Source organism: Panthera tigris, chromosome A1 (assembly GCF_018350195.1).
Source record: "Panthera tigris isolate Pti1 chromosome A1, P.tigris_Pti1_mat1.1, whole genome shotgun sequence".
In the NCBI taxonomy this organism is placed as follows: Eukaryota; Metazoa; Chordata; class Mammalia; order Carnivora; family Felidae; genus Panthera; species Panthera tigris.
The window spans coordinates 140434250-140460388 of record NC_056660.1 but is presented as its reverse complement, the minus strand read 5'-3'; the positions used below and the strand labels follow the sequence as shown (position 1 = coordinate 140460388).

Below are 26139 nucleotides of genomic sequence, written 5' to 3'. Positions count from 1 at the left end.
AACAGGTTCCACAACCCCTTTTTAAACTGAAAGTCCTGCATCCAGGAACTCCTTGGTCCCAGGCAAACCAGGCTGGTCATTCTGTGTCACACCACAAGATTAGCCCCACAGTGGGCCCTCCCATCTGGGACATGATGATGCCCTCCTCTGGGACATTGCTTCTGAGTCTCCTTGGGCAACTGTGCAGTGCTGAAAGAGCATGTATCTGTGGGGGGAACTGGGGTGGGCTGAATGAGAGAGCCTAGACCTTGCTATATGACTAGTTCTCCTGATGGGGCTTTGTATGACCTTAGGTGGGTCATTTTGTCTCTGGGTCTCTCTGCTCTGCTTTTCATTCATTCACCAAATACTTACCAAATGCCTTCTATATGCCAGGCACCATTCAAGGCACTGAGGTCACAAGAATGAATAAGCGAGAACAGGTCTTTGCCCTTAGAGAACTCATATCTGTAAGAAGAAACAGATATTAAAACAAATAAACAATATCTGATAAAATTTCAGGTGGGGATAATGCCATAAAGAAACCACTGACCATGGAGTGTCTGGGTGTCTCAGCTGGTTAAGCATCTGACTTGGGCTCAGGTCATGATCTCATGGTCTGTGAGTTTGAGCCCTGCATCGGCTCTGTGCTGACAGCTCAGAGCCTGGAGACTGTCTTCAGATTCCGTGTTTCCCTCTCTCTCTGTCCTTCCCCTGCTCACACGGTCTCTCTCTCTCTCTCTGTCTCTTTCCCTTTTTCTCTCTCTCAAAAATAAATAAAACATAAACAAAAAATTAAAAAAAAAAAAAAAAAGGAGACGACTAGAGAAGCAAAGGACCCGGAGGCCATCACCAATTTTGGTGGATGCTAAGGAATATCAGAAATCAGTCAAAGTTCTGCCTGGACTCCTGTTTTGAACAATATGTGATTTTCCCTTTTTTTTTTTTTAACCTTTATTTATTTTTTCAGAGAGCGAAAGAGAGAGCAGGAGAGGGTCAGAGAGAGAGGGGGCCTAGGGGCTCCAAAGTGGGCTGCACACTGACAGCAGAGAGCCCAAGGTGGGGCCTGATCCCATGAACTGTGATATCACGACCTGAGCCAAAGTCAGATGCTTAACTGACTGAGCCACCTACATGCCCCTGAATAACTGTAATTCTTAACTTTAGGATCTTTTGGTGCAAGGAATATATGTAACAATTTAATTGTTCAATTACAAAATATATCTTTCTCAGTGAAATACTGCTTTATGGCTACAATCCATATCAATATCAAATATGGTTTTCATACAGATGGATTGGAAATGTATCAAGTCAAATCCACCCAAATAACAGCACAAGGGCTGAGAAAAGAGAGAAGGCCAAGCTTATCAGCAAATCTGACATTTTATTAAACAAAGTGTAGCCGGAGTCAGAGGCCCATGTGCTAAAGCCAGAAGCAGAAAAATAAATGAATGAATGAATGAATAAACTATCCAATACCTGTTTCTCTCCCCTGAAAAGAGCTGTATACTGCCTTAAAGAAGGAAGCAACCACTTTATAACAAATTCATTAAGGGACAGCACTACAGCATGCCATTCATTCATTCATTCATTGTACAAATATTGAGTACCTACTATATGCCAACATTGTTACTATAAATAATGAAAGAAGGTGATATTTGGTAAGTCCAAAATATTTCTCTATGTTTAAAATAGCCTTTATTTTACTTTTCTGGTTATAAAATAATAAAACGCTAAGAAATTGCTTTTTATAATTTTAAAGCTTAAAAATGTAATACAAGCCATCCTTTACTAAGCCAGGGCTTTTCAACCTTGGCACTATTGACATTTGGGGATGGGAAATTCTTTGTTGTGGAGGCTGTCTTATATGCATCGTAGGATGTTCAGCAGCATCCCTGGCCTCTGCCCACTAGACGCATCAGTGTTAACACACACCAGTTGTTAACATTAAAAATGCCTCCAAGCTTTGCAAATGCCCCCAGGAGGCAAAATCTCGTGCGTGAGAAGTGCTACTGTAAGCAATCCACTTTGCTCCCACAATAGGGAGCTCAGAAATGAAGTCTTAAGGAGAGGCCCCTTTTTTCCTCCGGGCAAATAAACAGGAGATTTCCACCTGGAAGAGCCCTGGCACTGCCCTTCCCTTCTTGATGCCAACACACCAACCCTCTGGAGAAAGGCAGCACTGTCCCAAGTCTGGGAGGGGAGGACGGGCAGGCTTGGGCTCTGCTAAAGGGATCAACCAGCTTCTGAAGCTTACACTGTGTGCGTCATGGCTGCTGATCCAGGCCGTGCCCCAGCCCTGGGCTCCTCCAAATGAGCTTTGCTAACAAGCCTGAGAGAAAAGCTTCCCCTGTTTGAGGCTTACACACCCACATGTGAGTCCAGCGGTCTAAGCCAGGCAGATTAAAACTGTGCCTGTCTATCTTGAGCACTGTTATGAGCGAGTCTCCAAAGCTGGAAGCAGGGCACGCCTGCCTGTCCTTGCCCTTCTATAAGGACTTTACAAAGAGCCCATTGTGCACAACCTAATCTGAGGTAGAACTAATGCACCTGCCTACCCATTTACTCCCAGCTTTGGCTGGTTCTTCAGAGCAAACTCTAGTTGTATAGAAGCAAACATTTTGAGTTGATAGAAAATGTCAACATGAGCCCAAATCAGGCACAACGTTTGTAGGTGCCTGTAATCTGGGTCCTGGCTGCTTAGAACAAAAGGGAAATTAGTCTCGTGTGTTATAACTTAGTAAACTCAGATTCAACGGTTCTCAGTCACAAAAAAGAGAGCTGAAGAAACAGGGAGAGGGTAAGAGAATCCAGGTTCTGCTTTTATTCACTAATTTCCTAAATATTTGTTGAGTCCCCGTCATATGCCCAACACTGTGCTCTATACGTGGGGAGAACTCAGCTTTAGATGGAAAGTTTACGGGCCACTCTTCAGCTCCAGCTGCTTGTTGTCATAATTATCTATAAGTCAGTTTTGCAAGATCTTCTGAATTTCCAAGAGAAACCAGGAAACATGATTTTTATGTAAAACCTTTTAAGTTTTAAGCATAGATTAAAATTTTAAAACAAAAACAGAACAAAAAAATCCCTTGAGGACAAATCCAGTTTCCAAGGCTTCTAGTGTAGAGGCAGTGAGAAGTAGTGGTTAAGAGTGAGGTACTCTGGGGGCATGTGGATTTCAACTCAGGTCATGACCTCACAGGTTCACAGGATTGAGCCCCGGCGTAGGTCTCTGTGCTGACAGTGTGGACTCTACTTGGGATTCTCTATCCTCCTTCTCTTTCTGCCCCTCCCCTGCACACGCACACTTTCTCTCTCCTGCTCTCTCTCAAAATAAAAAAATAAACTTTTAAAAAAAGAGTGAAGTACTCTGTGATGAACACTGAGTAATGTATAGAATGGCTGAACACCTGAAACTAATATAATACTGCATGTTGATTATCTTGAAATTAAAATTACAAACTTAATTTTAAAAAAGTGACATACTCTGGCTCTACCTCTTGCTTCCTGTGTGACCTTGGGCAAGTTATCTAAGCTCTTTGTGCCTGTGCCTTACTCTCCTCATGTGTAAAATGAGTATGATAAAGCATATTGTAGATTTAAATGTGAGAATACATGTACACGCCTGATCTATAATATCTCAGTAAATGTGAACTATCATTTTTTTAAGTTTATTTATTTATTTTGAGAGAGAGTGTGAGCTGAGGAGAGGCAGAGAGAGAGAGAGAGAGAAAGAGAGAGAGGCTCAAGCAGGCTCTGAGCTGTCAGCACAGAGCCTGATGTAGGGCTCAGTCCCACAAATCGTGAGGTCATGACCTGAGCTGAAATCAAGAGTTGGACGCTTGACTGACTGAGCTACCCAGGCACCTTGTGAACTACTAGTTTTATAGGTCATTTGCTACAACAGGAATCTTTTACAGCAGCCTTGAGAACATTTAATCACCGTTCATGTATATCCTGGGACAGGAAGCTCATGACTTCTTAGGGAATGCCAGTTGTATAACAACCCCCATTGATGGCTTAATCCAATGTATGTTCATTTATTGCTCATGTCCCAGTCCAATGTAGTCAACACAGAGAGTGCTCTATTCTACTTCATGCCCTTTGAATCCATTTACCTCCTATCTGGTGGCTTTACCATCCCCAAGGACCTTCCCAGAATCCTCTCCTGGGTTCTCTGCTTTCAGCCAGCTAAGAGAGTGAAAGAGAAAAAGAGAGAAATTGAGAGAATATCAGGTGTATTTCATCTGCACATTATAATTTGCTAGAACCCTGTTACATGGCCCCAATCTAATTGTAAAGGAAGTTAGAACATGAAGTGTTCCTCTGCATCAAGGAAGAAAAACTAGCATCGGTGAACTTCTAAACAATCTCTGCCATGCTATGCATTCATAGAAACACAATTATGCAAACTTAAAATGTTATCTGTTTGTCCCTGGCTTGCCCTTCTTTGCAACATGTCCAGGAGAGCAGGAAGACACAAGTGTGGGAACAGATAGGTTTGGATTTGAAACTCAGTTTCTATACTTGCTCAGTCCAATACTATGGACCTTGGGCAAATTCCTTTAAGTCTCTGTGTGTCAGTTTCCTCATATGAAAAATGAAGATTGTCATTACCTCCCTGGGTTGTTGTAAGGATGGATAAGTTAATGTATGTATTAGCATACTACATAATATCTGGTGTATAACCTAGAAGGTGCTCATTTAATGCTGGTCTCCTCTTTCACATGAATGGTATCCAAGTATTTAAAGATGACTATGATTATTTCTGTTAAGTTTTCTTTTCTCATAGTTTCATCAGCTAGTTTCATTATTTTTATGTGAGAACCTTTCTTGAATCATAATATTTATTCATGGCCATCACATGTTCCTTGGGGGGAAAAAAAAACAAAAGATAAAATAACTATCACTGTAATCCCTACACTCAGACACAACTTCTGTGAATGTGTGGGGTGGATTCTCCCAGACATTTTTGTTAGAGGCTCTGTAGCACACTTACTGTCCTGATGACCAATTCATGGAAATATCCCAGTTTGTCCAGGGACAACACATGATACCTGCCTTAGTTTAGGTTTCTCTGAATGCAGACCCTGAAACAAGATTTGGGTGCAGAAAATTTAGGGGGGGGATGTTATCTTAGGAAACACACACGAAGGAAAGGGGCAAGAGAGAAAAGTCAATAAATAAGTGGGTTACAGTTTGGGAAACGGGTTCAATCCCACAGGGGGCTCTGAGGAACCATGCAGAAGTCATCTTAGAATTGTCCCATTCTATGCCCTGCAAGATGGAAAGGTCGGGCCATTTATCCATGAGATCCTGCTCTTATTGGTTTAGGGCTGCCTCCAACCAGGGGGTATTAACTGCCTTGAAATTATAGGTTGTGTCTACGTGTAGCTGAGCAGGCTTTCCAGGCTTCTAGAATGCAAAGGTGAAAGACACTGTGATATGATCTTGTATGGACACTGGCAAAGTCCATGGCAATGTTCATGCCACAGCTGTGTTGAAATCTGGGGGCTGAAGGATGTGGCTCAATACATCATAACCTGTGCTACAGAGCCTCTAACAAAAATGTCTGGGAGGATCCAGCCCACACATTCACAAAAGTTGTGTCTGAGTGTAGGGATTACAGTGATAGTTTTTTTATCTTTTGATTTTTTTTTTCCCCCAAGGAACATGTGATGGCCATGAATAAATATTATGATTCAAGAAAGGTTCTGACTGGTGCAGAACAGAAGATATAATAGTTCACTAAAAGCAGACTAAGGATTAAAAAAAAGAAGTAAAACTGCTTCTATTCATAGATGACATCATCCTGTCCATAGACAATCCCAAGGAACACAGGTGCCTGGATGGCTCAGTCAGTTGAGCATCTGACTCTTGATTTCAGCTCAGGTCATGATCCCACAGTCATGCGGTTGGGGCCCACAATGAATATAGAGCCTGCTTAAGATTCTCTCTCTTTCCACCCTCTTCCCCTTGCCTTCATTCGCTCTCTCTCTCTCTCTAAAATAAAAAATAAAAAAAAGTAAAATATCAAAAAAAAAAAAAAAAGAAAACCCCTGGGGCGCCTGGGTGGCTCAATCGGTTAAATGTCCAACTTTGGCTCAGGTCATGATCTTGTGGTCTGTGAGTTCGAGCCCCGCATTGGGCTCTGTGCTGACAGCTCAGAGCCTGGAGCCTGCTTTGGATTCTGTGTCTCCGTCTCTCTCTCTGCCCCTCTCCCACTTGTGCTCTGTCTCTCTTGCTCTCAAAAATACATAAAACATTAAAAAAAATTTTTTTTAAGGAAATCCCAAGGAATCCACATACAAAATGACCAGAATTAATAAATGAGTTTAGCAAAGTTGCAGGATACAAGATCAATATTTGAAAATCAATTTTATTTCTACATTAGCAAAGACAAATCAAAAAATGAAATTAAAAATTCTATTCACAAAGCATAAGCAGAATAGAATATGTAGAAATAAATTTAATAAAAGAAGTACAAGACTTGTATGCTAAAAATTATAAGATGTGACTAAGAGAAATTAATGAAGATTCAAATAAATGGAGAGAAACTCCCCATTTATGGAATTGGAGGACTCAATATTGTCAAAATAGAAACTCTTCCCAAATTGATCTATATATTCAACACAGTCTCTCTCAAAATCCTAATAGTTTTTTATTTTATTTTTTGTCTTTTTTTTAAAGTATATTTTTTTTAGTAATCTCTATACCCAGTGTGGGGCTTGGACCCACAATCCCAAAATCAAGCATTACATGCTCTTCTGACTGGGCCAGCCAGGCACCCTCCCCCACAATAGCTTTTTAAACAGAAATTGACACAATGATCCTAAAATTTATATGGAGATGCATAGTATAGTCAAAACAATTTTGAAAAAAAGATGGAAAACTTATATTACCTGATTTCAAATCTACTATAATACTATGAATTGACACAGTGTGGTATTGGTGCAAAGACAGACATATAGTCCAGTGGATGAGAAGTGAGACTATAAAACTTCTAGCAAAAAACATAAGAGAAAATCTTGAGAACTTTGGGTTGGGCAAAGAGTTCTTAGATATAACTCCAAAACATGACACTTAAAAAGTGATAAACTGGACTTCACCAAAATTAAACATTTGTACTTTAAAATATCATAAAGAAAAAAAATTTTTTAATATGTTTATTTATTTCTGAGACAGAGTGGGGCACAGCATGAGCGGGGGAGGGGCAGAGAGAGAGGGAGACACAGAATCCGAAAGAGGCTCCAGGCTCTGAGCTGTCAGCACAGAGCTCGACGCGGGGCTCAAACTCACAAACCGTGAGATCATGACCTGAGTCAAAGTCAGTACCTCAACTGACTGAGCCACCCAGGCGCCCCAAGAAAAAAAATTTTTTAAACACACTACAGACTAGGAGAAAATATACAGAATCATGGACCTTATTATTAAGGACCATACACAGAAGAAATAAACTCTTAAACTCAGTAGTAAGACAATCCAAATTTTTTCTTTTCTTTTTTTTAAATTTACTTATTTATTTTCTAATTTACATTCAAGTTAGCTAGCATATAGTGCTATAATGATTTCAGGAATAGATTCCAGTGATTCATCGCCTATGTATAACACCCAGCGCTCATCCCAACAAGTGTTCTCCCTAATGCTCCTTACTCATTTAGTCCATCCCCCCACCCACAACCCCTCCAGCAACTCTCAATTTGTTCCCTGTATTAATGAGTCTATTATGTTTCGTCTCCTTCCTTGCTTTAATATTATTTTTTCTTCCCTTTCCTTATGTTCAACTGTTTTGTATCATAAATTCCTCATATGCGTGCACTTATATGATATTTGTCTTTCACTGACTGCCTAATTTCACTTAGCATAATACCCTCTGGTTCCATCCATACAGTTGCACATGGCAAGATTTCATTCTTTTTGATTGCTGAGTAATATTCCATTGTGTATATATATTATATACACATGCACACATGCCACAGCTTCTTTATCCATTCATCTGTTTATGGACATTTGGGCTCTTTCCATACAATTGTTGATAGCACTGCTATAAACATTGGGGTGCATGTGTCCCTTTGAAATAGCACACCTGTATCCCTTGGATAAATACCTAGTAGTGCAATTGCTGGGTCGTAGGGTAGTTCTATTTTTAATTTTTTGAGGAATCTCCATACTATTTTCCAGAGTGGCTGCACCAGTTTGCCTTCCAGCGGTGCAAAAGAGATCCTCTTTCTCTGCATCCTTGCCAACATCTGTTGTTGCCTGAGTTGTTTATTTTAGCCATTCTGACTGGTGTGAGGTGGTATCTCATTGTGGTTTTAATTTGTATTTCCCTGAGATGAGTGATGTTGAGCACTTTTTCATGAAGACAACCGAATTTTTAAATGGGCAAAAAATTTGAATAGATACTTCACTAAAGAAGGTATATGGATTTCTAATAAGCATGTGGAAACTTAATCAAATCAATAGTCAGTAGGGAAATGCAAATTAATACTACAATGAGATTCTACTTTACTGAAAGAGCTATGATGTAAGAGAAGAAATACCAAGTAGTGGTGAGGATGTGAAAAAAACTGGGACCTTCATACACTGTTGATAGGTGTAAAATGTTACAGACACATTGTAAAATAGTTTGACAGTTTCTTTAAAAGTTAAACATACATTGATCATACAACCTAGTGATTCCACTTTTAGGAATCTACCCAAGAGAAATAAAAACATATGTCCACATCAAGACTTGCACATGAATAGTTATAACAGCATTATTCATAACAGTCAAAAAACTGGAAACAACCCAAATATCTGTTAGCTGACAAATGGATAAACACAATGTAGTACAACCACACAAGAGAATACAGCACTCAGCAGCCAGGGTGAACTTTTGAAAGTGCAAACTAAACTTGTGATTTTAAGGTTAAAAATATAAGAGAATTGTACTAACTTTGTTAATAGTTTTAAAATATGTAAGACTAGGGGTGCCTGGGTGGCACAGTCCATTGAATGTCCGACTTCAGCATAGGTCATGATCTCATGGTTTGTGAGTTTGAGCCCCACATCAAGCTTTCCGCTATCTGCATGGAGTCCACTTTGGATCCTCTGTCTCCACCCCCCCCCCCCGCTCTCTCCCTCTTCCCTAATCTCTCTCTCTCTCAAAATAAATAAAACATCTAAAAAATATGTAAGACTACATAAGTTTATATGATGTTATACTTTGGTACCTGTATAAGTCATTTTGGAGCTGACACATATTGTTGCTGATCTGCTGACTTACCTCATTGGTGTGAAGCAGCATCTGGGCTTGCAATTACTCTATCTACTTCTTTGGATTCTCTTTCCGTTTTCCCCACTCCTATGTATGTGTTTAGACAAAGGAACCCAGTTTCTACAGGATAGCCATGTGAACAAGGTCAAAGGCAACAAGAACAAATACAGATTTCAATCTGTCCTGATGGGACAGTATTCCTTATGTTCATGAGATACAAGCCTGCTTGTGATCTTACCTTCCTACCTACCTGCCTACAGACTTCAAATGTTTGACTTGAGTTGGATCTGCTTCCAAGTTCATGTAGCTATTAGAGCACTTAGTTTCTTGCAGGTTGTCAGATTGAGACCCTCCTTTTCTTTTTTTTTTTTTTTTTTATGTTTATTTATTTTTGACAGAGAGAGACAGAGCATGAGCTGGAGAGGGGCGAAGCGGGAGACACAGAATGTGAAGCAGACTCCAGCCTCTGAGCTGTCAGCACAGAGCCTGATGCAGCGCTTGAACTCACAAACCATGAGATCATGACCTGAGCTGAAGTCTGCTGCTTAACCGACTGAGCCACCCAGGTGCCCCAGAGAACCTCATTTTCTGGATGACTGTCATTTGGAGGCTGCCTTCAGGTCTTTGCAGCCTGGCCCTCTCCATATGGCAACTTGCAACATGGCAGCATGCTCCTTCAAAGTCAGCAAAGGACAGAGGGTCTTCTAGCAAGGTGGATTACAATCTTAAGTAGTGTAATCATGTACAAATAATCACACACATCCCATCTTATTTGCTAAATTCTACTAGTTAGAAGCAAGTCACAGGTTCCATTAACACCCCAGGAGAGATCACACAAGGGTTAAACCAGGAGGGGCTCCTGGGTGGCTCAGTCAGTTAACTGTCTGATTTCGGCTCAGGTTATGATCTCTGGGTTCGTGGGTTTGAGCCCTACACTGGGCTCTGTGCTGACAGCTCAGAGCCTGGAGCCTGCTTCAGATTCTGTGTCTCCCTCTCTCTCTCTCCCTGCCCTGCTCATGCTCTATCTCTCTCTGTCTCTCAAAAATAAATAAACGTTAAAAAAAAAAACAAAAAACCCAGAGGTGGGAAATGTAAGGCTATCCATCACAGTCCACCCTCTGATCCCCAATGATTTGTGTCCCTCCCACATAAAAAAAATACATTTACTCCCTCCCAAATTCCTCAAGAATCCCATACCATTACAGCATGTGCTTAAAGTCTAGAATTTTATCACCTAAATCAGGTTCGGGTATGGATGAGGCTCTTAGGTATAGCTACTCTCAATCTACAAAACTAAAGGCAAGCTATCTGGCTTCCAACACATTCAACATACAATGGAGGAACAGACACAGTAAAATAGTTACAGACATTCCATTTAAAAGGGAAGGGTAGGGGCGCCTGGGTGGCTCAGTCGGTTGGGCGTCCGACTTCGGCTCAGGTTATGACCTCGCGGTCCGTGAGTTCGAGGCCCACGTCGGGCTCTGTGCTGACAGCTCAGAGCCTGGAGCCTGTTTCAGATTCTGTGTCTCCCTCTCTCTCTGACCTTCCCCCATTCATGCTCTGTCTCTCTCTGTCTCAAAAAAATGAATAAACGTTAAAAAAAATAAAAAAATAAAAGGGAAGGGGAGGAATAGAAGGTAAAAAGGAATTAAGGAGTTACCAGTTCAAAGCAGTGTTGAAATTCAGCCTAGCGAATTCCTGCCAGAGCTCCTTGATTAGATTTCAAGGCCTGGGAATAATCCACTCTTTGGTTAATAGCTCTTGGTTCTGCCGTCAGAGTCATCTTTCCTTTTTCATGAAAGGTAGCACGTGCTTGCAGGTGCGTCCTGCCGGTATAATTATGGAGATCTAATAGCCTCCTTTGATTGTGTATTCTTTCTGTCCCATTCAGTTTAAGTTGGCAGTGCTTTTGCTGACATAAATTTCTCAAATACATTGTGACTCTCCTGTCAATTTCCCCTTGCACAAAAGCAACATTTACCGTTCTTTTTGAGACATGCCCTCCTTCACCCAGGATAAGGATGCAGAGATGGTTAAAGGACAACTCACACTTGGAAAGGTCCTAATGTTGGACAAGTTATATGGGGCATACCCCTGATCTCTGGAGGGGACCCTTTGTGACTGACTACTCTTCTGATCCTCTGGTCTTCCTGAGGTTTTAATAAAAGCTTGTACAATCACTACCTGGCTTTTGCTCTAGGCCAAGGCTTTTCTCTAGGCCACAAGCTTGAAAGTCATTTCCTAATTCTAACATCTTTTGCCATTCAGAGAGACTAAGAATTTTTAAAGTCATCAAGTCCTGGTTCCTTTTTGTTTACAGTTATTCTCTCAATTTTTCTCTCTCCCCTTGCATTTTATGATGGGCAGCAAGAAGTACCTTCAACACTTTGCTTGAGAATCTTAGCTAGATAGCCCAGTTCATTACATACTTGTTCTGTTTTTCCCATAATTGCAGGAGACAATTTTGCTACATTTTCTGTTACCAACCAACAAGAAAGCCTCTTCCTGAAGTTTCCAATGACATGTTTCTTATTCCCTTTTGAGCCCTCACTGGCAGCATAGTCCAAGTTTGAGTTTCTGCTGACAGTCTATTCAAGGCAACTTAGGCTTTCTCTATCATGCTCCTCAAAAATTCTTCCAGCCTGTAAACAGTGCCAGAATCACTCTTAATGGTTTACGTATTTGTTACAGCAGCACTGGACTTTCAAAATAGAACCTGACAGTCTATTCAAGGCAACTTAGGCTTTCTCTATCATGCTCCTCAAAAATTCTTCCAGCCTGTAACCAGTGCCAGAATCACTCTTAATGGTTTACGTATTTGTTACAGCAGCACTGGACTTTCAAAATAGAACCTTGTGTTTCTAAGTTTAATTGATTATATCTATTAGAACTTTAAATACATGGGAAGGTTCTGTATGTTTGTAAGAAATTTCAAAACCCATCAACTCCTTCCTGAGCTACCCAGTGATGATAAAAGAGATATTATTTGCTTTAGAATCTGACAAAGGTACTATATCATCAGGAAAGTAAAGAAATACATATTTTAAAGAGATACTCTCTATCCTCTGTAAGAGTCCAAGAATACTTATAAGAGTAAGTATAGTGATAAAGAAGAAATAAGTTTAAATATATAAGTACTTCATAACAGTTTAAGTTTAAATATAATAGTAACTTTTGTAATCCTTGTGATGTTTCACTTGCTTGTGTTTCTGCTTTTTTTTTTTTTTGTAAGTTTATTTATTTATTTATTTATTTATTTATTTAGAACAAGTGGGGTAGGGGCAAAGAGAGAGGGAGAGAGAATCCCAAGAGCCTAACGTGGGGCTAGAAGCCACCAACCATGACATCATGACCTGAGCTGAAATCAAGGGTCAGATGCTTAACCAACTGAGCCACTCAGGTGCCCCATGTGTTTCTGCTTTTTAAGGCATTTGTTGTCTTTAAAATATTCAGATATAGGATATGCATGATTTTAGGAGAATTTAATTAGTTTGGAAATTAAAGGTAAAATGTCTGGGAAGTGCAATGTCAAATTTACAAGCTTTAGTTTTATAAGAATTTGAATTTTTAGAGAAATACTGCTTAATCCACTTCTATAATTAAAATATTAAGGATGAAACAAGGTACAGATAGCAGCCCAACTGTGCCTCTTGATGTACAGAAGTCCCTGAAACACTAAAGAATTTAATCAGATGGTGGAGCTCCAGAAAGATTCGTGGAGGAGACCTGGAAAGCAGCGGAATGGAGACATGAGTCAGAACCCGGTACCAGTCGCTGTTCAACCCCAGAGCGGGGACGGCGGCTCTGCAATGCCGCTGTCCTGACTCCCTCTAGCGGCTCAAACAGCAAAGCCCGCCTTCCCTGAGCACCAGGAAAAAGATGCTTGCTTCTAGGGGCATCTCGCTCTCCAACAAGTTTCATTTGATTAGCGAGACCCAACAACAACAATAACAACAACAGGCCCAGAAATGTCTTCCGCCAAGGTTCTGGTGAGCTATTCATTCACCCTTTCCACAAACACTCCCTGCGTCACTAGGCGCCGCAATCTGCTCTGAGTTATCTCTAATGATGACACAATGCTTCCTTCTTTTCAGCCCGCCGCTCTATCCCTGCAACCTGTACTCACTGGCTCTGCGTTTGCCCTCTGGAGCTGCACAGCAGCCAATCTTCCACCTGACAGCCTTCCAAATATTGGAAAACAGCCTCCTGTCACCGCACCCTCCCCCACTGCCTTTAAAACGCTTATCTTCTCCAAGCCAACACCCTAGTTCCTTCAACTGCTCTTCCTTTGACCCACTTTCCAGTTTCTGTTCCAGTTACTTTCCTCTGAAGGCATTTCTAGTTTGTCAACATCCCCTGAAAATGCACTGACTGTAAGAACTGCATCCACTCCCTGGGAAGTGACCCACCTGTCCCACATGTTGGGGTTCGGGGGCAGGGGGGGGGGTGCTGCCACCACCTTCCTGATACATACCACAACCACAGTTCAGTGCTCTTTGGAGCAGCTTTGTCAAATGATGAACAGAAAGCTGAGATTGCTCCTGTCTGGATTTTCCCCACATGAGGCAAGTTCACACTTGCCTTACTTTACCCGCTTTGTAGCCCTGAAGCATTTGCTGTAGTTGGGCAGAACTCCTCAGTTTCCCAAATAATAATATATGCCAACAACAGAAGGCAGATGGCCAGGTCTGGGTGAGCTTTGCCTGCCAGTGACCAGAGAGCTCAAAAAACCCCTCAAGAATGACAGCCTCCCTTGTGAGATTGAAGCTTGGCAACCCAAGAATGGGTTCTGATCTTCAGGTTGGGGACATCTGACTAGCCTAAATCCCTTCTGCTGTAGTTTAAATTCATTTTCTCTCATACTGCTCTGTGGGGACACAGAGGGGAAAAAAAAGACCTAGTGTAAATAATGTAATATCTCTTTATAGTTTCAAGACTGATATTCAGTCTACTCACACCTCTCTTCTCTGAACTAATGTAGACTCTTCCCTGAAGGGCTATTTTTCAAAACCTTTCAACATTTACTTTGTCTCCCCTGGCTCCTTTCCAATGTCTCTGTAACATCCTCCACTTATGGGCCCCAGGACTGAACAGTATGTTTTAATGACTGATATTGGCTATAGATTAAGAATTATATCTGTGAAAATATTTCCATTATAGCATAGCTCATTGTTACTAAGATTTATGTCCCTAAGGAGTCTCTGCTTGGCATATATAAGTTATGTTTCTAAACTTTCTTTGTAGATCAGATATCTGGGCACAGTTTTCCACAGAAACAATGTTATATCTGGTACTTACTTGAGCTCCCAGCCCAGGCAACAAAAGCCAATTTAATTCACAGAGCAATACTGACATCAGGCTGAATTTACATAATAAGAATTCCCTAATCTTAAGAATAAGAGACACAGGTAGATAGAATGGGAATTTCTTCCTCGGTTTCTCATCAGAGGCTGCTGTTTGGGAAAATTTGAAATGGGAAACTCTTAACTTTGGGTATTTCCTTCCTTCTTTTCTGGCCTTCACCCACCTCTTTGGGTCCTTATCCCAGTATCCTGTTCCCAATATCCTAGTGTTACCCAAAGTCTCCTATGGTGCTGCCTAGATCTCCCCACATCCCCCAATTCTCCCTGCTTCGACACAATCCTAGTTCCCCTCTCCCACAACGCAAGCATCCGTTCTTCTAGTGAAGCTAAACTCAGGTAGGTGTTAGGATGACAGGCATCTCATTGAGCCAATTGCCATGAATGAGTTCTCAATAATGTCTCTGGTTTTAAATGGATAGCTTATGGGCACCTGGGTGGCTCAGTTGGTTAAGTGTCCAACTCTTGGTTTAGGATCGGGTCATGATCTCACGGTTCATGGGTTCAAGCCCCGCCCTGTGTCAGGTTCTACACTGACAGTGTGGCACCTGCTTGGGATTCTCTCTCCCTCTCTCTCTATTTCTCCTCCCTCTTCCTGCCTCTCTCCCACTTGTGCCTACTCTTTCTCTAAATTAAATAAACAAAAATAAATAAATAAATGGGTATCTTAGTTATCCACAAGATTCTCATTTGTGCAGTGTCAGGAAATGAAAAATACAGGTAATGTAAGGGAAGATTTTAGTGAATATGGAAGCCATTATGGTAGATATGCTTGCTCTGCCTTACTTGGGAGTCTATTCTAAATGTTACCTGCTTTCCACAGATTCTCTCCTTCCTCCATTTCTGAATCACAGATCAAATGCTCCAGATTGTTTTTCAGCAGTTACAAGATTAAAAAAAAATTTTTTTTGAGAAATTGCCATCCTTTTGAGAAAGTTAGTGAAAGCAACCAGACCCCCTCTTAAAAAATTTACATACTGGGGCGCCTGGGTGGCTCAGTTGGTTGAGCGTCCGACTTCAGCTCAGGTCACGGTCTCACAGTCCGTGAGTTCGAGCCCCGTGTCGGGCTCTGGGCTGATGGCTCAGAGCCTGGAGCATGCTTCCGATTCTGTGTCTCCCTCTCTCTCTGCCCCTCCCCCGTTCATGCTCTGTCTCTCTCTGGCTCAAAAATAAATAAACGTTAAAAAAAAAATTGAAAAAAAAATTTACATACTGTAGGATTCCATTTGTATAAAATTCTAGAAAAAGCAAACTAATCTATAGTGATAGAAAGCAGATCAATGGTTACTCAAGTTCAAGGGAAGAGGGAGAAATGGGTAACAAAGGGGCTTAAGGAAACTTTTGCGTTGTCTTGACTGTGGTAAAGGTTTCATGGGTAAACACCTGTCAAAATTTATCACACTGTACACTTTAAATATATGTAGTTTATTGTACAGCAAGTATACCTCAGTAAAATTGTAAGAAAGGGAAAAATGTGAAGAGCCTAATCTATATGCACATATATATTTTTCACTCCAGAATTGAAATTTTTTGTTTATCATATTTGCCTCAAGTGTTGTTTATATAAAAGAAATTAAATAAAACAGATTATAGTGATGTCCCTAACCACAGTTCCATTTCTTCACCCCAATCCTTTGAAGCAACTATCAGGAATTCAGTGTGTATCCCAAACAGTTCATTTTTAATAACTTCATATGCATACATATGTATTCTCAAGCAATATATATTATTTCTGTGTGCTTTAAAATTTACATAAATGGAGGTGCCTGGGTGGCTCAGTCAGTTAAGCATCCTGCTCTTGATTTCGGCTCAGGTCATGATCTCACAGTTCGTGGGTTTGAGCCCCGCATTGGGCTCTATGCTGACAGTCAAGAGCCTGCTTGAGATTCTTTCTCTCCCCTCTCTCCCCCTCCCCCACTCACGCTGTCTCTCAAAATAAACAAACATTTAAAAATTTACATAAATGACAACATGTATATTTTATTCCACAAATTTCTTTTTTCTTACAAGTCGACATCATGTAGAGATAGAGACATTTTACATATGGATATATTATGTTATAGTTAGGTACAATCCATTCCTTCAAATAACGTTACAATAATTCATATCATAATACAATATTGTAATTAATATCACAATACACTATGGGTATTGTGATAATTCCCATCACAATATAATGTGAATAAATCACATTTTATTTACCCATTTCCTCTCTGACAGGCATTTCAGTTGTTTTCAATTTTTCATAATTATAAGCAATATTGCAAGAAGCTGCAAGGTTTTTAAAACAAGTCACACGGGATTGGCAGTAGGAGTTACTGGGTAGTGACCACCAAGTAGACATACACATAGGTTTTCTAGGAGTCAAATGTTGTTAAGGCAAATGTCCGGCTTCAAGGGTCTATGGACTGCACAAAAATAGCCAAAGTTGGATATGACCCTGTCCCCAGACAGCAGCTTAACAAAGCAGTTCTGTGATGTATCCTGCAGAGCTGGAGATGATTCAGAGGACACTCTGGTGGCTGACAAGTTTAAATCTGACTTGGATACAATAGGAATCTGAAGCAGATGACCTTCCATGAAGCAGGTGGGGCAAATGCCTTTAGCAACAAGCATGGGCCATTCACTGTATCCATTGCTATTTAAATTCTTGAGGATTTAATGTTGAGCATCATAAAGAGTATGTTCACTGCTTCTAGGTTATTAAGTTTGATATGTATGTATTAAACCTACCTTGTTTACAGCATTATTCGCATCCTTCTGTGTGTAATTTTTACTTTCTTGACTTAGTCTCAGTGGAGCAGGTTAAAACCTCCATTACTATTGTGTTTCCAAAATTTTTTGCTTTGTATATTTTGATACATTGTGATTCAGCACATACATATTCCCAAATGTTATGTCTTTGTTGTGAATTTTACCTTTCATTATTATAAAATTGTATCTCAAGAGTGTGGAGGGAGAACATCCGGCAATCCAGCGGACTGAGACGACGCAAAAAAGTTCTGCTTCAGCTACTATTATTATCACAGAGAAACACTGGACAAAATAGTTCTATATATAACTGAGAGCACAGGAACTCTGATTACAGAACCAAAGAGGGAACTCAGACTGGCAGTAAATAAGGGCTAAGACCACAGTAGCCTGTGGGGGGTTGGGATCAACTCTAGGCCCTAAGAGCTCCTGGGATTTTAATACTCTTGCAAGTTAATATGTCTGGTGTGAGCAGACGACAACTGGAATTGAGCGCTCTTCAAAATCTGAGTTGCTAAGTGCTATGCTGTTGGCAAAAACAAAGTCACACAAATTCCTATGTCCTCAGGCTATAAGTGAAAACAAAAGTTCATCCAGAAAAACTTGAAACCAAGCCAGTGCCATATATTGACATGAGTTCTGAATTTTCACTGTGAGAAAGAAATATCAAGCTGAGAAAAAAACATAAAAGCTGGTTGAGAACTGGTGATATATCTAGGACTTGAGCAGAAACAAACTTACAAACACAGTCAAGGGACAATCTAACAACCCCCAAGGCACACAGTTCTTCTCCAGGGAGAAAATGTCCATGCTGAATATAAGCTCTTAAGAAAAATTACAAACCACAAGAGAAAAGCATCTTGAAGGGAGGATTACAAAATTAGGTTAGATCAGGAGATTTAATGCCCTCAAAGCTAGAGAAAATAGATCTACAGCTGACTGTAAAATAAATGTGTTAAATGACTTACAAGACTTTTTTTAAAGGAAATAGAAAATATAATGAAAAATGGGAAAATATGTAAAAAGGCAGATTTAGAAAAGGTGCAAATAGTTCTTTTATAAGTGAAACTGATAGCCATTGAAAGCCAAAACTAAATAGAGATATTTAATACCTGAATAGAAAAAAGCAAATTGGAACTAAAGAAATGACTTGGAGTGCAGCAGAAATAAAAATGGAAGAAAAATGAATGAGAATTTAAGAATCACAAAGGACAGAATCATAAATGACAGAAAGGACATCCAATAAGAGTTGTCGAACGGGTGAACAGAAAATGGGAAAGAGGTAATATTTGAAGAGTGGTTAGTTTTTTCAGAATTGAAAAAAGACAAAGATTTTTAGATTGATGAGTATACTAGCTCAGTATCGATTGCATAAAAAAAAAAACCCCAAAATTCAGTGGATTAAAACAATAATCCTTTAAATCGTAATTCTGTGGAATTGAAACAACCCTTTATTTAAACCATAGTTTTGAGGGAGAACAACTTGGACTTGGCTCAGCTGAGAGGTTAGTGGGCAGATGTGGTCAGCAGGCAGTGGCCTCACTCACATAAGCTGGCTGAGAAATAAAAGGGAAGAGAATGAGGCTCAGCCCATGACGGCTCCCTGCAGGGTGTTCTCTGTTTTACTTGGCAACAGTTAAGCCAAAGCCAAGTTAGCAGCAATCGAAGGCCTCTGTGTTCCGATTTAATGTTTTGCAGCTGGGTTTTCAAATGTGCTGTTGTATGCTTGTTCTGTCCTTTTACACAGATTGTGACAGATGTTGACTTATTGGGAACAACTTGGTTTTAAGAGGGGAGTTGGAATCATTTTCGTTAATAACCTAGTATTTCTTTACCTCTGTTGCAAACCTGAAGTAGCAAATTGTTAGTTTTACCTATGACCTTCCAAATTCAGTTCAAAGTATCTAAATAAAAAACAAATCTCCTTGGTCAGTGTTAAAATTTTCTCTGCTAGGACTACAGTACTAAGACTTTTTTTTTTTTTTATTGCGGTTAATGTTTAAAAGAATCAACAGGAATTATATTTACACAATCGTGTAGATTAATGGATGTGACAAATAGGAAAGCTGGGTCTGGATTGTGGGAAATAAAAACAGGTAGAAAAATTGGAAGTACAGATCAATTAAAAAGAGAAAACAAGATTTTCCTATTAGGGATTTGCTAAACCATAAGTCGCTATTCCTCTCAGCCAAGAAGTGGAAGCTAGAAAGTAATTTGTCCTTTCTAAGTAAACTCCACACTAGAATCTTTGATAAACAAACTCATAGGAAAGAAGGAAATCTTGTTAATAATCACAATAGATTTCAGAATGAGAGTAGCCTGTTTACATCTGTTCTGGAAACAATTTGTTCTGGAAAGGGCTCTCAGGCAGGTAATCCTCATACAATTGTTCTACTCAAAATATATAAGCTATTGGGCAAAAAACTGAGTGGCAAAAGAGTAAAGTGTCACCTGTTGTAGGAAACCACTAACTTAATCCATTTAGGATTAAGGCAGGGCCAGAGGATGAGGGGTTAGGGAAGGATGGAGACAAGAAATCACTGAGGTGCTTCGGGATGAGAGGGGCTGAGGAGATGGCACCCCTAGGCTCCAAATTTCCAAGGATGGTACCTGTTTCGAATTTTCAGACTGGAGTGCCCTTGGATTTGTCATATTAGATGTTCAGATTCGTGGTTTTAAAAATCTGGTCCCTATCAATACACAAAGTCTAAGAGGCTAGGGAAGTGAAAGAAGTCTTTCCTGCTGCCTGGGAAACCATTGTTACTTTTAATAATTCTGGGGTTTCTGTGCCTTTGTTCTTATTAATATATAGATTTGGTGTCTCCCTTGGCCTTCTCAGACTTTGAAGTCTTCTCTTTGCTCTAATGATGACCAATCTCTAGCCATATGACCCCACATCTAGCATATCCTATTTTACTCCTACAGAGGAAAAACGCCCAAATTAGACAAGACCTGAAAAATGTGGGGACAAAGTAGAGCTCAAAACTAGAAAAAGAGCGTGACTCTTTGAAATTTCAGTAAGGAGGCCTTTTCTGTAGGGTACACGGAGGGCACTTTGTGACCCTGTATTTTGACCACTTATGTTTCTTCCTTTGTGTTAAGACATTGAGAGCCAATAAACAGTCTTTCCTAGGGCAGTGGCATCAAGGTAGGCCTCCCGGGCCACTAGGAGAACTGGACAGAAATTCAAACAAGCTGTTTCAACCCTGCCTCTGCCTTGGCCAGCCCATCAATACTAGCACATCTCTTCCTGTTCCTTTTTCCACATAGGACTGTGTCCACCCTCAACCCAATTACCAGTTCCCATTCCATTTAAAAAAAAAAAAAATTTTTTTTTATTTATTTATCTGGGGGGGGGGGACAGAAAGAGAGAGAGAGAGAGAGAGAGAGAGAGAGGACCCCAAGCAGGCTCTGCGCTGTTAGTGCAGAACCAGACTCAGGGCTCGATCTCACAAACCATGAGACCATGACTTGTGCCAAAATCAAGAGTTGGATGCTTAACCAACTGAGCTACCCAGGCACCACTGCCTCCCATTCCACTTTGAACAGACCATTTGGAAAAGTGCTTTTTCCCAGCTTAGTCATTTTCCTGCTCTTGGTGTCCTGTCCACCTGCATCTATGGACACCTCTATTGTTGGTTCTCCCAATCCTCATAGGCCAGACTCTCCTGCAATAATCTACACAAGTTAGTTATGAACTAGGCATTTGCTCTTTTCACATGAAAAGAGCCTGGGAAGACTTGCAGTTTTAAGATGGTAGAGAAAAGACATTTTATTCTCCTCTCCCCTCTCAGCAACAAGTAAGATGAAATAGAAACACATGTGCAGCACTGATGAAACTCGTAGACACTTCTGTTCGTAAATCATACTATATGAATATAGAAAGTAACTGGAAGATTCCAGCCTTAGAAGAAAAGAGAAAGGTTGAAGACCTGCACCTGCAGAAAATGAAATCACCAAGAAGCAAATGGATTTTGTGCTATAAAACCCCTGAAAAGCTCAGGTTTAAAGGCACTAGTTGGGGTGAGGCAACTGATGAAAATAAGGAGATTTGTTCCAAACCTACTTAATGAGCATTTCATCCTCACCATCAACCCAAACAAAGGGATAAAACACTTCCCTACATATATTTTTTGGGGAAAAAAATTCTAGTATGGTGGGGTTAGATCCTGGAGTAAAAATATGAATGATGGAAATGTCTCTTTCTTATCGTTCTATTATATACAGCTAAATACTTCCATCATTTTCTCTGGAGAGATCTTGGCAGAAATCCAAATATTTTTAGATGCATATTATAACTTTCAAGTTACCAAATATTTATAAAACAGTTCATCCCTACATAACACAGATCATATTTTTCTTTCCAGCTTCCTATTACCCAGTCTCCAAACAAGTGTCCCTATGTTTTGTTCTTCTTGTGTCTATAACTCACCACTTATACCAATTTCTGATATTAATTTGAACCAATTTCTTGATACCAACAGCTATTGCCACAAAATACTACATTACAAACATCCAAAAACTCAGTGCCTTAAAAATAATTGTAATTTATTATCATTTATCTGTGAGTCACCTGAGAGTTGGTAGACCTCAGCTGGACTCTGGCCTGCTCTGCTGGTTTAGGTTGAACGTGGCTAGGACCAATTGACTGGTTTTGTTCTATTTATTACTCATCCTCCGTGAACCAGTAGGCTAGTTATCAGCATGTTCTGCCGCTTCTGATGGCATAGTATGAGAGAGCAAGCACAACCACATAAATGCCTTTCAAGCCTCTGCTTGTAACATAGCTGGCTGCTAATATCCCATTAGCCAAAGTAAGTCACATGGCCAAACCTAGCATCAGAGCACCGGGAAGTATACCCCAACCACATAAGTGGGACAGGGAAAGAGAACAGTGAATATTTTTGAGCAATAATTAAATCTACCACATATGGTACTGTGGAATTATAGAATCACCTCCAAAGATAAAAGTCATCTGGTCCAAAGGATTGAGAATTAGAATGGCAGAACTTCTCAGAATGATTCCATAAGTTAGAAGTCAGTGGAATGTCTTCCAAATTCTGAATGAAACGATTTAAATGTAGAAGCCTATATCCAACTAAATTAGTCAGTTATAAGGCTAGGATATAGACATTTTGAGAGATGCAGAGTCTCAATCAATTACCTCCCATATATCTTTCTACTGGAGAATAAGATTCACAAAAAAAGGGACTAAATCTAAGAAAGAACAAGATGACGAATACAGGAAATATGAAATCTAACATGAGAGAGAGATGAAAGAAATTTCCAGCGTGACAGCACATTGAAGTTCTATCCTGTTGCATGAAGAGAAAGAGGCATGCTGAAGCAGAGGGATGCCCCAGGGCTCTCTGCAGTGTGGGAAAATCTAACTGTGTGAAAAGTATATAAAATGCAATTGTACAGAATGGGAAAACTCAAGTACATAAACAATGAAGAACTAAACAAAGAAACAAAAAATGGTGCTATTATTAACTCCAGGAAAATATAAAAGATGTATATGAAAAGAAATATAATCATAGTTCACTCTGGTTCAGCTGTAAACAATATTTCACATTAAGGTAGTCATGAAAATTGTACTATTGGAAGAATGGGAAGAAGTGAAATCCTATCTACTATATTAGATAGTTACTAGATAATATACAACATGGATAAATCAGAAGTAAACAATATAATACATATTATTTAGCAATATGGAAGAAATGTATTGACTCTGGAGACTGGAATTAGAAAATATAAAGGGTAGGACATAGGATAGCTATTTTGCATTGCAAATCTTTTATCAACACTTCACTCTTTTGTAAAAATGTGTGCATATATATTATTCTGATAAATATTTTAAAGGCTTAGGGAAAGGTAATAAAATAATCCCGTATAATACTTGGTGAGACCAAATTTCCTCCATTTTGTCATTTATTGAATAATCATTTATGCTTGGCTCTGAGCATCAAAATAATGATTAACAATGCACAGTGTTGGGGCACCTGGGTGACTCAGTCGTTTAAGTGACTGACTTTGGCTCATGTCATGAACTCACGGTTTGTGGGTTCGAGCCCTGTATCAGGCTCCACGCCGACAGTGTGGAGCATGCTTGGAATTCTCTCTCTCTCCTTCTCTCTCTGTCCCTCCCCAGCTTGTACTTTCTCTGTCTCTCAAAAATAAATAAACTTAAAAAAAAAAACACAAACAATGCACAATGTTTAGTGATCACAAAACAATATTTGCATATAGTTTTGTGATTTGATTCTCACAAGTCTGTAAGATTGATACAAAAGCAAATTTACCATGATACTAATGAATCTTAAGCTTCAGGACCTCTCAGTGAATGAACTGTTTCCTAACCCTGGGAAGGATCGCTAGCAATATGCTTATACGTCTTAAGTTTTTGTAAATGGCCTTTCCTTTTGTTAAGACAACTGTTTCTTTCCAACCTCCAATGCATCATACTTCCCCTTATGTACCCTTAGGCATTATTTCTAAATAAATACACATCTTGTATACACCTAATGTGTATTCACAATTTTGTATTCTTTTCCTTAAAAAGGGCTTTCCCCAATAGTATCAACTTCAGGCTCCATAAAACCTAAATTAATCCCTGGTTAAGTATTATGTATCCCATTTTATAAATTAATGAATGAGGTTAAGTGGTTTTGCCCAGATTTCCACATCTGGATTTAAATTCAGGTATTTCCATGTTCAAGTCCATTTTTCTTTCCACTACTCCACAAAACATCTCTAGATGGTGAAAGAAAGGTTAAGAGGAATCAACTACTCTACTGGGAAAATCAGTTCTGGAACGTGGGTGGACAGGAGGCAAACCTGAGCCATCAAGATTCATGTGGTGGTGTTCTGGGTAACAGGTGGGGGCATAAGATACAAAAGGAAAGGTCACTGAAGACAAATCACGATGACACATAATCTATCTTCAGCTGGCTCTGCTGAGTGGTTGGAAAGCAAATACACTAAAATGCCTCCTGTGAGACACCACGTACTTGGAACAGGAAGAGGTCTCTTTTTTCCAGATGTCTCTCCTTTTAACCTGCTTCTGGGAACAGATCTTGGTATCTCTTTGAGAGAGCCCGTGGCAGGTTGAAGTCAGACGTCAGGAAATCAAAGACATGGATTGAAAGAGACAGTTGTGGGGATTTACCCCAACTCCTCAATGAAGGGAGCCAGACCATGATGAGAGGCAACACACATAGTGGTTAACAGCATGAATGAACTTGGCTTCTGTTTGTGGAAGCTGTACGACTCTAAGCAAGTTATCTACTCTCTATGCCTCAGTTTCTTCATCTGTAAACCAGCGTTAGCAAAATGAGTGCAGATTCCCTTGTGTACAATTCAGAATCCATAAATCTAAAACTACTTCAAACCTTATTTGGTGGATAGGGCTAATCGGAACTGATCTGGCAGTGAAATCTAACCTAATTCATGTAAAGGTATTTATTCCATTTAATGTAAAAATTCATATGCTTCCAACAGACACATAAAAAGATGCTCAACATCACTCATCATCAGGGAAATGCAAATCAAAACTACAATGAGAGATCACCTCACACCTATGAGAATGGCTAAAACCAAAAACACAAGAAACAACAAATGTTGCCAAGGATGGAGAGAAAGGGGAACACATCTGGTCTTACGGCTTTCAGGTAAAATACTATGGGTCTGAAGTGTCTCTCTCCTAAGGCCATTGTGAGGATTAAATTAGTGACATTGGAAATGTACTGAGAATAGTACTTGTCATAAAATAAGTACTCTACACAGGCGTGCTATTGTTCTTGGGAAACCCTTCTATAAGCATATTCCTGAAAGATTTTATCTGACTCCTATGGAGGAGAATTCACTTGTTTATGAGACAATCTAGTTTAAATGCTGGACATTTCTAATCTAATCTTATAATAGCTGACCTGTCCCTTCCTCTAATATCCCCCCACTGGTCATAGTTAAATTTTCGTACAGCTTTTGCAGATAGCTGTTGTGTCTGCCCTGTGTCTTCTTTTCTCCGTGATTAATTGTTCATAATACACTGCTCCCAGACCAACCTGTTAGCTCTGCCCTGACACACTGTAGTCTGGTAATAGAGCCTTCCAAATACAGTGCCCAAAATAAAACCCAGAAATCCATATGGGTTCTGAGCAGCATAGAGTACAGTCCCTGTTTTTTCTGCGCTCCAGACTATGAAAAACAACTGTGTCAGTATGAAAAGAGAAGTGAGATAGGAGGAGATTTGGAAAGACATAATCAAGGCCATCGCAGAGTTTCATTAGAAAAACATACTAAAAAAATTCAATTTCAAGCAATTTTTGTTTCTGGTTTCCCTGAACTACAATGGAAAACAGTCAGCAGCCTAGACCAATTCAAATACAAGAGTCAAACAGTGTAGAAGTAAGGTCAGTGACGTTATACGAATTCATTTACTGTGAAATACTACAGACAGTACTGCTGGCGCCTGTGTGAAGGTCACGGACCATATCCCACAGTCCAAGAAAAACTAATGATATTCCAACAGAAGGAGAAGAAGAACAGAGCTAAATAAAACTCTGACAAGTATCAGCATCAATTTACAGTAAATTACTGAGAAACAGAAGGACACCGCTCCCTCTGGTAGGCAGCTAGACTCTTCCTCATCTCTGGCCTTGACCCCTCTGGTTAAAAAGAACCTGAACAAATAAATCCACTGGAGGGGAAGAAATCCATTTCCCAGGTGGGCAATGTGATCACTCACTCAAGCTCTGACGGGGAAAATATTCTTCTCTTGCAGTAGCCATC

At 39.9% G+C, this 26139-nt stretch overlaps 1 long non-coding RNA gene across 1 annotated transcript in view; it reads right to left on the bottom strand.

Moving 5' to 3' along the window:
• LOC102958627 overlaps positions 1–26139 on the bottom strand; it is a 42952-nt gene extending 16813 nt beyond the window's left edge. Inside the window, exons 1-3 of the long non-coding RNA XR_006218628.1 lie at positions 26096–26139; positions 4098–4170; positions 355–447 (exon numbers count right to left, since the gene is read on the bottom strand). This is a non-coding gene — a long non-coding RNA (uncharacterized LOC102958627). The remainder of the gene's footprint in view (positions 1–354; positions 448–4097; positions 4171–26095) is intronic.